At 45.2% G+C, this 13,983-nt stretch overlaps 1 protein-coding gene across 1 annotated transcript in view; it reads right to left on the bottom strand.

Annotated features, from left to right (window-relative positions):
- LOC111869472 (solute carrier organic anion transporter family member 5A1) overlaps positions 1–13,983 on the bottom strand; it is a 70,409-nt gene that overhangs the window by 42,844 nt on the left and 13,582 nt on the right. The gene's annotated exons all lie outside the window — the stretch shown is intronic.

The following is a 13,983-nucleotide window of genomic DNA, read 5'->3' as shown; positions in this document are numbered from 1 at the left end:
CGCCTCTCTTGTTTATTTGTACAACGGACGTCACGACGTTCGTTACAACGGACGCATTTTGTGCGCTCGTGTGGCGCCAACCTAGACGTGTTCATGAAGAGAGGCACTAAACTCGGATAGAGAATTTAACCCTTGTTGTCCAGCCCATAGTGACTAAGCTATCCATTATCTAACGTTCTGTCTAGTCCACCAGTAAAATACGTGTATTATCAGAGGACGTTTATAGCGCGACGTCATAGCATTCCATATTTACAAGGACATCTTCTTTCTTTTCATATCGACTCGAAACGAATTACACATATCGATTGCTTATATCGTGAATGTAGCAGTCGAGTTACAATACGTCTCCCCCCCCCTGCGGAACAGGGCCTTTCAACGCAGAGTCGGAAATAAGCGAAGAGTGGAAAAGTACACTTAATTAATTTGGTGGAATCGGCAGGCAGGAAATGAAACAGAGAAACGCAAAACAGCAGCACTGTGAAAACAATAGAGAATAGAATGTTACTGCGATACATATATATATATACATATATATATATATATATATATATATATATATATATATATATATATATGCACAGAAATAATTGGAAAACGTTTCTATATACTGAGCAGTTAATTCAATGGTCCCACACATGATGACGTGTAAGGGAAACGCCAGACACACGTTTACAGGAGATTCGTAAACCGAACGAAGGGAAAACAAACGAAAAACAGTAAGGGACTGCAAACAACGGGGAACATACAAGAAGAAGGTCGGAATAAAGCGTTCTTCCTGAAGATGGAGGCATTATTTTCCTCCGAATTTCAGCTCGAGATCCACAGAATTACGTCTCGAGTTCTTCTCGGTTGATTTTTTGCTTCATTTACTATCCAACACTGAAGATTGAGGTAGTTCGTGTCTCCGAAACGTCTGTGAATTTTTATTGTCCTACACTATGTTACAGCCCATGGGATATTAAAAAAAGTAAAGCTATCACTTAACAGGACGTGGAGGCCCATAGGGTTGTGAGATGTTGAGGCTCCCACATTTTCTAGACAATCGGCTCACAGATGGCGGTGAGGTTAAGTAAAGCTGTCCCTGTAACAGGCCGTGAAGGCCCATAGGGTTGTGAGACGTTGAGGTTCCCACATTTTCTAGACAATCGGCTCATATGTGGCGGTGAGGATGTCAGGCGTACGCGCCGGCCGCCCTTTACCCCCCAAAATATTCTTGGTACTCATTTCTGTTAGGGGCTGAGTCGACCCCAGGGCCATAGTGCGGCTGGAACGATTAAGTGAATTGAAAGAAATCCAATGACCTCATTGGGACTTGAACCCGCGACCTTCCGGCTTGCAGCATAGTGTCTCAACCAACTACGTTACCGCCTGCCCCCCATGGGATATTTTAGTCTTAATAAAATATTTACTCTAAAAGGATAGGCTCCGTAAACATACAAAATGAATAACATTGAAGTTAACTAGATTACCGATTTTTCGATGGAAATTAGAGTCGATAAATAACACACATTTCGAGATATCGACCAGTCCTGGGTACGTACTTATGAAGTTCACCTGTGTATTCAAATGTTGGTATGGTACGCAATTCAATACTTTTTTAATGCTAGTGGGGTGGGACCAAGTCCCTTGTACTGCGGCCACTTCTGGCCTATTGTACCAGCCCCAGATGATAGGTGAGGGTGATTGTGGAGCAATTGGCGGAATGAAGATTGGCAGGGGAAACCGAAGTACTCGGAGAAAACCTGCTCCAGCGCCACTTTGTCTACCGCAAATCCCACTTGACCAGACCCGGGATCGAACCCGGGCCGCCGCGGTGGGAAGCCAGCGACTAACCGCTTGAGCTATGGCGCGGCCCTTACGCAATGCAGTAAGTACTAGAAGCTCCATCCATTTGGTTGAGACTGCAAGGTGTGTGTTTCCTGCGCCATTACAATCGATTTCTGCACAACAAAACGCAGGCCATCCGCAGGTGGGACTAGCGCAACTAAATCAAGGTCTACCGCCGAACACAGCTTTTGATTTACAGCTCTACTGTGCGTTTGAAATACAGGGCTCTTATATCTGGTACTGCACACACCTCCAAAACTGAGATCGCTCAGTCGGTATAGTGAACGATTACGAGCAGGAAGGCCGGGGTTCGATTCCTGGCAGGAGTAAGAGATATTTCTCTTCTCCACAGGGTCCAGACCGGATCTGAGTTCCACACAGCCTTCTATCCAACGGATATTGGGGGCTCTGTCACAGGATGTAAAGCGGCCGGAGCATGAATCTGACGAACCCCCCCACATGAATATGAATAATAAATGCTTCAGTTGAGATCTATGAGTAAAGGGGAAAGATAAAGAAACGGCTTCATAATCTGGGGGGGGGTACTTATCTTTTAGATTTTCAATTCATGAATATCATCTTCTAATGCTCTTTCATGATCGCTTCTGTAGTCTAGTGGCCAGAGTTCCTGGTTACAGACCCAGAGGTTCCGGGTTCGATTCCAAACGCTACCAGATTTTCTGAGAAGTAGTTGGTCTGGAAAGGGGTCCACTCAGCCTCGTGAGGATATCTGTGGAGTTATTTCAAGGAAATAGCGGCTCCGGTCTAGAAAACCGAAATTAACGGCTGTGGGGGATCCGTTGCGCTGACCACGCGACACCCTCTATCCCCTAAAGTTGGCACTAACTTCACCGGCAAGCGACGGTCGCTCGGTCGGTATAGTTTGCTTGCGGACTACAGGCAACGGAGTTTGTTTCTTTATTAAAATCCATTCAACGGTTTTGTTGCATACGAACCGACACTGGAACATGACAATTCTGAGAGGCGCACATTTGTACATCTGACGGTGTTATATCTCGTCGCTACAGATTCAAGACAAATCTGTTGAACTGATTCAACAAGACATGACTGGCAGCATATGAAAGCGTGCAGAGCTGAGACGCGATGCAGAAAGCCGAAGAGAAAGTCCGGGCGCAGCTGCGTCTGTGTCCCCCAAGTGATCTCAGTCACTGTGACGTAATCAATGTCCTCCAAAAGGGAAACCCACTCAGAGAGCAAGCAAATCCATTCTCTTTGTCAATTAAATTGGCAGCGAACAAAACCAAATTGTCGGTTCGGTTACGTAACAGAGATGGTCAGGAACCTGCTGAAGATTGCTATAAGAGCACACAGCACTTTCTGTTTCTGTGGCTGTGTTCAGGATCGCAGAGTGAGTCAAACGAATTTCCTGCTTGAAGAATGCCGTATTCTGGGATGTGGCGCCGTGTATATCTTGTGTGAACCCTCATTTCGGAGGGACGTATCGCCTCCATCTACAGGGTAGAAAAATCCGCAGCTGCTCAAGCTGGTTCCTAGCTCGGGGATTTTTCTACCCTCTGAAACGTCGATTCACACAAGATCTACCACCTGCTCAAGCTGTTTCCTCGCTCGAAGATTTTTCTACCCTGAAGATGGAGGCGATACGTCCTTCCGAAACGTCGGTTCACACAAGATTTACACGGCGCCACATCCCAGAAGACCGCCGTGAAAACCCTCAAATCTTTTACGAATTTTCAGCTTGTTTCCTGTTAGTTAAGTGGCTTACTTTTCGGCCCTGATGATGGAGACAGTACGTTCCTCCGAAACCTCAGCAAACATACCGGATTAAGTCGCTGGACTGCTGCGGTTCGATTCTCGGCAATGTTGAGACCGGAATTGGGGCCCACCCAGCCTCCTATAGGGGATAAAGCGGCCGGGGCGTGAATCTGACCACTCATCAGCAAATAGTGCCGAAGTAAAGAGTGGTACAGCTATACCTACACTTGTGAATACCTGCTCACAGAGTGGCGTTTAATTAATTAAGCACAGGGAACAATTTATTTTTTCGCTTATCCAATTACGTGCTTATTAAACATCCAGTAGCCAACTGTAAAGTATGCAGGAGCAATGACACAAAACACACACATACAAAGAGAGAGGGAAAAAGGAACTTGTGTCATTTAGAAAACAATAAAACTGAGGGCAATCACACCTCACGACAAAGCGGCGAGAAAAATGTATACACTTTAATAATTCATTTTAATAATTGCGAAAGTACCATTCTACAGTAGGACGAAGAGAAAATTTCTAGCCCTTTTTCTTTATTTTGCAAAAAGAAAAATAATAAAAGGATTACATAAAAATTAGACTATGCAAAACTATTCATTTTACCTCTGGTTCTGTATGGGTGTGAAACTTGGTCTCTGACATTAAGGGAGGAACACAGACTGAGGGTGTTTGAGAACAGGGTGTTGAGGAGAATATTTGGACCGGAGAGAGATGAAGTGACAGGAGGTTGGAGAAAACTGCATAATGAGGAACTTCATAACTTGTACTCTTCTCCAAGTGTAATTAGAATGATCAAGTCAAGGAGGATGAGATAGGCAGGGCATGTAGCACGAATGAGGGAAGAGTAATGCATATAGGCTATTGGTGGGAAAGCCAGAAGGAAAGAGACCACTGGGAAGATTAAGGCATAAGTGGGAGGATAATATTAAGCTGGATCTTAGAGAGATAGGATGGAATGGTATGGATTGGATCGATCTGGCTGAGGATAGGGACCAGTGGAAGGCTCTTGTGAACACGGTAATGAACCTTCGGGTTCCATAAAATGCTGGGGAATTCTTGAGTAGCTGCAGATTTGGCTTCTCCTCAAGAAGGGCTCAGCTCCATGAAGTTGAGTTAGGCATTGAGATCACCTTGCTGTATATACATACATCCGTCTGTGTATCCCCATTTTCTTTCTCTTATGAGGCTTATGAAATCGCCCTGTCTGTGCATCCTCCCTACTTTTTTATGTCCCCCACCTAATATTTTTGTTTTCTATGTCGTCTGTGAAGTATCAAAGGAAAGTAGGTGATTAGTTCTTCCTAGAACTTCTTGTTTAATTTGAAATACGTCAACGTCCGTATAAAGAACATCAACTCTAATGGATAGAGCAGAGGACAATTTTTACCTGAAGAGCGGACACTGAACATAGAAAATCTCGGACATACGAAGCAGGAACTCGAAGAACAGTGTACAAAAGGTAAGGGCACAGTTTAGAATCAAGGTAAACTTCAATAGGGAACAGTGAACCAAGGTAACGCTGCACATTGTTCGATATACCACAGCCTTCGCTCTCAAGGGTCCTACCGCCAATTCTCATCACTTCCCAGTTGTAAATGCATTTAGCCTATTAGGGCATAAAGGTTTTATATCCATGTAAACAAAATCATAAATGAAATTAGAAAAAGGAATTCCCTTCTGTTCTGCTCGGAGTTCGAGTCCCGGTAGGGTCAAGAATTTTCACTTCGCCACGTCGTCCAGACCGGGTCTGTGGACTACACAGCCTCCTAAACAATAGGTACCGGGGGTGTAGCGGATGGGGCGTGAAGCTGACCACTAACCTCCAGCAAGTGCCGAGGTAAAAAAAATTGGATCTATACACACGCTCCTCCATACGTCTTCGTGGCGCACTGCTTAATTAGTTAAGCATAGTGACAACTTTACCTTACCTTTCCAATCTATATTAAACTATTTATCTTTCAAACATTGCGCCCTTCTTTCTGCATTCCCACAAAATGTGCAGGTACACCTATTAAGGATTATATAAATATAGTATATTTATTTCTTTACTGTTTCTAGAAGTTGAAACGAAGGTATACGGGCAAACCAAATTTCAAGGTCACGTTATAGGATCGTCACATCCGGTTTCGAGGTGCTGCATTATCGATTGTTCTGCGCCGCCCTATACACAGTCAGTGGCATCTGTCTGCCAGGACCGGAACTGTTATTCATTCGCGTTGCTCCCAGGCTTCAACTAGCTACAGGATATGCTTCTGCCGCTAGGCCTCGTCCAGTAGAAACAGAGCAGGTTGGCGCAGTAACGCTCCCGAAACGTATTCTGGAGGTCCTCTGTTCGAATTGAGGCTGCGACACCGGCTATACTAATTTTTCCCTGGTGATAGATATGTTTGGAGCAGTAGAAGAAACTAAAGTGTGCTACTTTATTCACCACAAATCCCACACGGAGAATTCTAGGACTGAGGGAGGCTCCCATGACAAGAGCACGCAACCAATAGTATCAGCTATGGCATAAAAGTTAAAAGTTATCCCTGTAACAGGCCGTGAAGGCCCATAGGATTGTGAGACGTCGAGGCTCCCACATTTTCCAGACAATGGGCTCATAGATGGCGGTGAAGTTTTCAGTCTTACGCGCCAACTGGCCGCCCATTATCCCCCAGGAAGATTCATGGTCCTCATTTCTGTTAGAGGCTGGGTTGACCCCAGGGCCATCCATTTAAATAGCCCTATGTAACTATATTTTCTTCGTCAAAAGAACAAGTCCAAGTGTCATTAGTTCGTTTCGGTACACTGTAGATTGCTGGAGTTTCGGTGAATTTCTTTAATATTTAAAATATAACTATAAAACAGAAATTAGAAAAACATTTGAACACATTAGAAAAATACCATATACATAAAATTATTGAAGGCAGATTACATATGAACGACATATAAATGTTACTGGGGACACGGGGTAGAGTAGTTAGTTGCACTAGGCTACAAGTCGGAAGGTAGCGCGTTCGATTCCCGATGAGGTCACTGGATATTTCAATTTCCTTAATCCTTCTGGAAGCACTGTGGCCCAGTGACTGAGGTCGGCTCTTTCTAAGGGACCCAACAGAGTTGGTGTCTCCCTCTTACCCGAGAATCTGGCCCTGTGATTAAGATTAGCTCTTTCTAAGGGACGCAACAGAGTTGGTGTCTCCCTCTCACATGAGGACCTGGCCCTGTGATTGAGGTTAGCTCTTTCTAAGGGACCTAACAGAGTAGGTGTCTTCCTCCTAACCTGAGGACCTGGCCCTGTGATTGAGGTTAGCACTTTCTAGGGGACCCAACAGAGTTGGTGTCTCCCTCTTACCCGAGAACCTGGCCCTGTGATTGAGGTTAGCTCTTTCTAAGGGACTCAACAGAGTAGGTGTCTCCCTTTCACATGAGTCCCTGGCCTTGTGATTGAGGTGAGCTCTTTCTAAGGGACCCAACAGAGTAGGTGTCTCCCTCTCACATGAGGACCTGGCCCTGTGAGGTTAGCTCTTTCTAAGGGACCCGACAGAGTTGGTGTCTCCCTCTTACCCGAGAACCTGGCCCTGTGATTGAGATTAGCTCTTTCTAAGGGACCCAACACAGTAGGTGTCTCGCTCTCACATGAGGACCTGGCCCTTTGATTGAGGTTAGCTCTTTCTAAGGGACCCAACTGAGTAGGTGTCTCCCTCTCACATGAGGACCTGGCCCTTTGATTGAGGTTAGCTCTTTCTAAGGGACCCGACAGAGTTGGTGTCTCCCTCTTACCCGAGAACCTGGCCCTGTGATTGAGGTTAGCTCTTTCTAAGGGACCCAACAGAGTAGGTGTCTCCCTTTCACATGAGGACCTGGCCCTGTGATTGAGGTTAGCTCTTTCTAAGGGCCCCAACAGAGTAGGTGTCTTTCCCTTTCACCTGAGGATGGAAACAGATCCAGTTTCCGTAACGCTGTGTTCTCTAACGTTTTTAGGATACCGGACGACGGACAAAGTCCAGTAACCCTGTGATTCTGAGTGTTATACACCATCGTCAGAACCGTTTAGAATATCCAGGACAGAGTGCTCATTTAGCCTCCAGCTCAGTGCGGTAGCTCATCATATTCATAGTAACAGTGGGCAGAGATGCCAACTTTCCGTTCCTGGAGGGAACCGGCGTCGACCGGTTACGAAACCACGCGTTGGTCCTGTCCCATACAGGGAAAGAACGGAACACAAATTGAACCTAAAAATAGAAATATATCCTTGAGGAACTGGGGAAGAGACAAATGAACAAAGCCACCTGCATAGCGTCTCTGAGCCTAATCCAACCGACCGAGTCCGGAAAAAAATTAATAAAAACTCAGAAGAAGGAAATAGTAAACCCTTTCCTACAGTTTCTTTGTGTGAGTGTGAAGGTTGCAGTCAAGCTGTTTGTGTTGTCATGGTTGAATTTCAGCCTCCGAATCGTCGTTTTACATGAAAATAGCATCATGAATAATGTCCCAGATGTCACATATTTTAATATTATACTATCGTTAAGAACTGTTCAGATCTTGGTTAACAGCTCGTTACATGTGGACAGACTGACATACGAACGTGGTGAAACTAAACGGCTCATTCTTACGACTCTTACGACTCAAATAACGCCGTCAGACATCTATGTCAAGCGTGGGAATCGAATCAGATGCTCCAGCAACACTTGCATAGCTGTCACGTTTAATCGGTTCTATTAACTGCCTATTTCTTGTTTCTCTTACTTATGGAGCTGAGCCCTTCTTGAAGAGAAGCCAAATCTGCAGCTACTCAAGAATTTCCCAGAATTTTATGGAACACGAAGGTTCATTTCCGTGTTCACAAGAGCCCTCCACTGTTCCCTATCCTCAGCCAGATCAATCCAATCCATACCATCCCATCCTCTCTCTCTCTCTCTAAGATCCATTTTAATATTATCCTCCCACTTACGTCTAGATCTTTCTAGTGATCTCTTTCCTTCTGGCTTTCCCACCAATATCCTATATGCATTCCTCTTCTCCCCCATTCGTGCTACATGCCCTGCCCACCTCATGCTCTATTTACGAGAAATTTGATAAAGTTGTATTTTTTTCAACACCCTCGGTCTAGATTACTCCCTTAATGTCAGAGACCAAGTTTCACACCCATACAGAACCACAGAGAAAAATTATAGTTCCTTCTACACAACTACAACATACAATTATTTGTTATATAATTGTATCCGGGAGATGCTGGTTTCGAATCTCATTTGGGACATCGGTTAACGTGATTCAAGTTCTTCGTGAGTTTCGCTGAGTCCCTTCAGGTAAATATAGGCCACAACCGTGTCCTTCCATATTCTTTACTATTCTAATTCATCTACCATGTTACCAGTCGAAGCTGTGTGGTCTGGTAAGTGTGAGCCTGGTAAAATAACAAGCAAATAAAGCAGCAGCCTCGCTACTCTGCAGTCGCTGGGCTGTGGCGTGTTCTGTCGCAATGCGAAACCCGAACCCGTGAAAGCCATCCGGACAGCAGGAAACCTCTTGTTACGCTTCCGGTCTCCTTATCTCACAGCTGTTTCCGGTACCACAGTGCATCTTCGAATCACAGTTCTCTTTAACTTTATTACCAAGGCTGAACATTTATTTCTGTTCGGGTTGTGGGTGCGTGGGATATTTCAAAACGACAGCGAACCAGAGATTACAACACGAAAAATGTTTTACTTTTAACAAGCAGTTCTGCGAAGAATTAATCACATAAAACTAAAAAAAAAAAAAAACTAAACTCCGTGGCTTAAGTTCGCAAGCCAACTATACCGACCGAGCGACCGCCGTTTGTCGGCGAAGTTAGTGCCAACTTAAGCAAATAGAGGGTGTCGCGTGGTCAGCTCAATGAATCCCCACGACCGTTAATTTCGGTTTTCTAGACCGGAGCCGCTATTTCGTTGAAACAGCTCCTCAATTATCCTCATGGGGCTGAGTGGACCGCGTTCCAGGCCCACTACTTCTCAGGAAATCTGGCAGCACAGGGAATCGAACCCGGGACATCTGGATCTGTAGCCAGGAATTCTGACCACTAGACCACAAAGGCGGTTGAATACTTTCCCTTAATACGACACGGAACGCATAGAAAACGACGCGTCCAATATTTTCTTCTATTACTACGTGTGTATTCGTTGGCACGGTAACGTTTTTACCGAGACTTTACCTGGCAATGATAACAGACACACAGACTGATGGGACGGATTTGCAACTATGAAGTGCGCCGTTGAGATGTGCTCAGGTACCACGACATACATACGAAGTTTCATAAAAATCGGTTCAGGCATTCTAAAGTTGATGGACGAATGATACATAGACAAGACAGCATGGTGATAACATAAAGCTATTTTTAAATTTTTTCAAAATAAAGAAAGTAGGCTAAAAATGTTATGTAAAGGTAAGAAAATGTGAAGTTATCCTTGTAACATGCAGTTGAGGCCCATAGGGTTGTGAGACGTCGAGGCTCCCACATCTGTTACACAATCGACACACAGATGTCGGTAAGGTTAAGTAAAGTTATCCCTGTAACATGCAGTGGAGACCCATAGGGTTGTGAGACGTCGAGGCTCCCACATCTGTTACACAATCGACACACAGATGTCGGTAAGGTTAAGTAAAGTTATCCCTGTAACATGCAGTGGAGACCCATAGGGTTGTGAGACGTCGAGGCTCCCACATCTGTTACACAATCGGCTCACAGATGGCGGTAAGGTTGAACTAGATCTACGTTTCAGTATGTTGCCACGCGCAAAAGGTTGATAAACAGTGGCACACAGAGCATTGCCATTACATTAATATGCCCCGTCTTGAGGGTTTATAATGACTGACAGCAGGAAACCAGTCGGCAGTCATTCCAGCCACGGATCTCACTTTCTTGGGCTTACCTAACCACTCGTACAATCATCGGACTATTTGTGAAATAGGCCGTGACTCCTAATTATCAACATTAGCTATTCGGCGGCATGACAGTCGTGCGACAGACATTTATGAACAGCACTGTACCGTCTACAATTTCTGCCAAATGAATCTTTCACTTGCTTATGATTCATTAAGGATGGTGTTAATGGCAAGCGGGTTAGCATAGTGGTGACGCCGTACGCTCGAATTCGGAGAGTTCTGGGTTCAAATCCCGGCCGTGACACCGGCTATCCTGATTGATGATCTACGTGGTTTTCTTCAGTCTTTTCAGACAAATGCTGGGAAAGTATTTCGGTTAGGTCATGGCCGTTTCCTTCCAAATCCTTTGTAGTTCATAATTTATGTATCGTTCTACTATTCGACACTACACAGTATAGCTACTTACAACATCGTACTTTTTTTTATTGCTAGTGGGGTGGGACTAAGTCCCTTGTACTGCGGCCACTTCTGGCCTATTGTACCAGCCCCAGATGATACGTGAGGGTGATTGTGGAGCAAATAGTGAAATGAAGATTGGCAGGGGAAACCGAAGTACTCGGAGAAAACCCACCCCAGCGCCACTTTATCCACCACAAATCCCACTTGACCAGACCCGGGGTCGAACCCGGGCCGCCGCGGTGGGAAGCCAGCGACTAACCGCTTGAGCTATGGCGCGGACCTAACGTCGTACTTACTTTACGTTGGATATTTACGGCCGCGCTTGGAAAGAGGTGATGCCCACTTTCAAGGTCTGGTAGAACAGACGTTCCTTACAGCCACTAATTGCCATTAATAAACTTTGCTCCTAATGACTCCAGTTACCGTACGGAAGCTACAGCAGACATTGTACACGGTAATGTCTGCCTCCCGTCTGAAATTTGCAATTATTTTGACTTGCGGTCATGTAAGCAGCTTAGTTAATCTTCAGGTTCAACCATCTTTATCGACATAAAAGTGTGCGCACTGTTTAGTATTCTGCATTACTGATTCTAAAAGTAATAAAACTTCTTGAGTTACACTTTCATACTCCATAAGCAGTTTTATATTATTTTCCCGGTTTGAAAATTATAGGTCACGGAAATCCCAACAATAATTTAGAATCACCCTGTATTTATGTGTCTGTCATCATGAAACAGTGACGTAGATCGTTATGTCATCGTTAGGAACATCTCTGATTACATTTGCAGCACAAGATGATAACCAAAATTTCGTTCAATGTAAAGGACTTTTCTTCCTTAACGTTGCCTGGTCAAGGAACGACATACCGTCAAATGTGTTGACAGAAATTTGTTATAAAGTTTTGTTTAAAATTTTAAAATAGTGATGAGGACAAATTTACAAGTGTTGGGCTAGATCATGCCCAAAGGCCGGGCTTTTTGTTCACCTCTGATCGGTCATATTTTCAAAGGTTTATAAACTGTCCATATTCATGCTTTCCCTGACCCGACATTATTTCAGAAACTTAGCGTCCGAAAGAAGTGTCCGTTCCATGCAGTTGGTAGCTTTGTTAGTAACAGCGTTTTAAAGGAAAGATTCTTTTGGTCCTGGCACGAGGCCAGCATCCTGTTGCTAACCTAGTAATGAGTGACCAGCTCCGGACTTCTTGTAATATATGGCTTCTTGATGCTACAGTGATTAATTTCATACAAGGACGTCCGGTGTGAAGCTGTAAATTAAATTCTGTGGCTAACGAAACCACCCTCCGCTTAAACCAGTTCCACAGAATCGCGATCTTCCGCTACGTGTCCGGCTCTACTGCGCATGCAGACTGTTCGTCTTCCTTTCCTGCGGAAACCAGTTTTATCTAGCCAACTCAGGAGCGTGTGAGCGTGACGGAAGCAGTTCTGTGCAGAATGACTAGACTGCACGCTGAACTATCTGGGTTCAATCCTTCACACGGACAAGAGTTCTTTCTTTTCCACAATATACAGACGGCCTCTGGGGAGACCACCCAGCCCCCCATCCAAATTGTATCGGGTGTTCATTTCAGGGGGGGGTAAAGTGGGTGGGCTGTGATGCTGGTCTCTCACCCAACTTGTGTCGAAGTTATGAATGCGTGAAGCTATACCTCCACTCCGCTGGTCACGGTAGCCGAGCGGTCTAAGGCATGAACTGTCTTCGCTCGCTCGGAAACCGGGATCGTGGGTTCGGATCTGTTTCCTGTGAGGTACGAACTGAATTCTTATATATTATTCTTATACACTGCCGGTCACGGTAGCCGCGCGATCTAAGGCATGAACTGTCTTCGCTCGCTCGGAAGTCGGGATCGTGGGTTCGAATCCCACTCAGGGCAGGGACGTTTAATGTTTGTGTGCGTTTTTCTGTGTTTGTGTACAGGTAGAGGCCTTGCGACGAGCTGATCACCCGCCCAAGGAGTCCTACCGAATGTGTAAGATCCAAGAAAACCGAAGTGAACGGAGAAGTTCATGGAGAGAGGCCTAGGTCCACTGGGGCTGTAGTGCCAAGGAAACAAAAAATACCTACACTCCGCCATACAGTTGACTCCATTAATCCATAATCCCACAGTAATGATTCTTTTTATATTAATATTTGGAGTATATGTCCTCAAAGATTCGCATCATCGCCATGTTTGTAACAGTCGACTTACAAATAATATTCATGCAAAACATGCAGTGGGGATAGCTCAGTCAGGGTAGTTACTACGCTACGGGCAGGACTACCTAAGAATCGGGTTTCGATTCCCAGTAGAGGCAAGAGACACGTCCAGTGCGGCTCTAAGGCCCACCCAGCCTCCTACACAAGGGATAATTAGGGCAGCTTCCCAGGCAGCAAAGCGGCAAGGGTGTGAAGCTGACGAGTCACCCCTATCTAGAACTGAGGTTAAGAGTGGTCGAGTTATACCTAGACTTCCAAAATGTCTTAATGGCGTGGTACTCAACTAATTAAGCAAAGGGATTATTTTTTCTTTTTTTTCCTTTGGCGGTACAGCCCCAAATTGGGCCTTGGCCTACCGCCATGAAACTCTCCGTTTCACTTCGGTTTTCTAGATCTCAGATATTCGGTAGGACTCCTTGGGCGGGTGATCAGCTCGTCGCAAGACGTCTACCTGTACACAAACACAGAGAAACACACACAAACATTAAACGTCCATGCCCTGAGTGGGATTCGAACCCACGATCCAAGCCTCCGAGCGAACGAAGATAGTGCAGGCCTTAGACCGCTCGGCTACCGTGACCGGCAGTGTATAAGAATAATATACAAGAATTCAGTCCGTACCTCACAGGAAACAGATCCGAACCCACGATCCCGGCTTCCGAGCGAGCGAAGACAGTTCATGCCTTAGACCGCTCGGCTACTGTGACCGGCAGTGTATAAGAATAATATATAAGAATTCAGTCCGTACCTCACAGGAAACAGATCCGAACCCACGATCCCGGCTTCCGAGCGAGCGAAGACAGTTCATACCTTAGACCGCTCGGCTACTGTGACCGGAAAGGGGTAACTTGACCTTTACATAATATACGGGGGTGTTTATAATATTTCTTC

This window comes from Cryptotermes secundus, unplaced genomic scaffold, assembly GCF_002891405.2.
Source record: "Cryptotermes secundus unplaced genomic scaffold, Csec_1.0 scaffold1771, whole genome shotgun sequence".
Classification (NCBI taxonomy): Eukaryota; Metazoa; Arthropoda; class Insecta; order Blattodea; family Kalotermitidae; genus Cryptotermes; species Cryptotermes secundus.
Note: the sequence above shows the minus strand (reverse complement) of the source record. Positions and strands in the feature narration are given on the sequence as shown.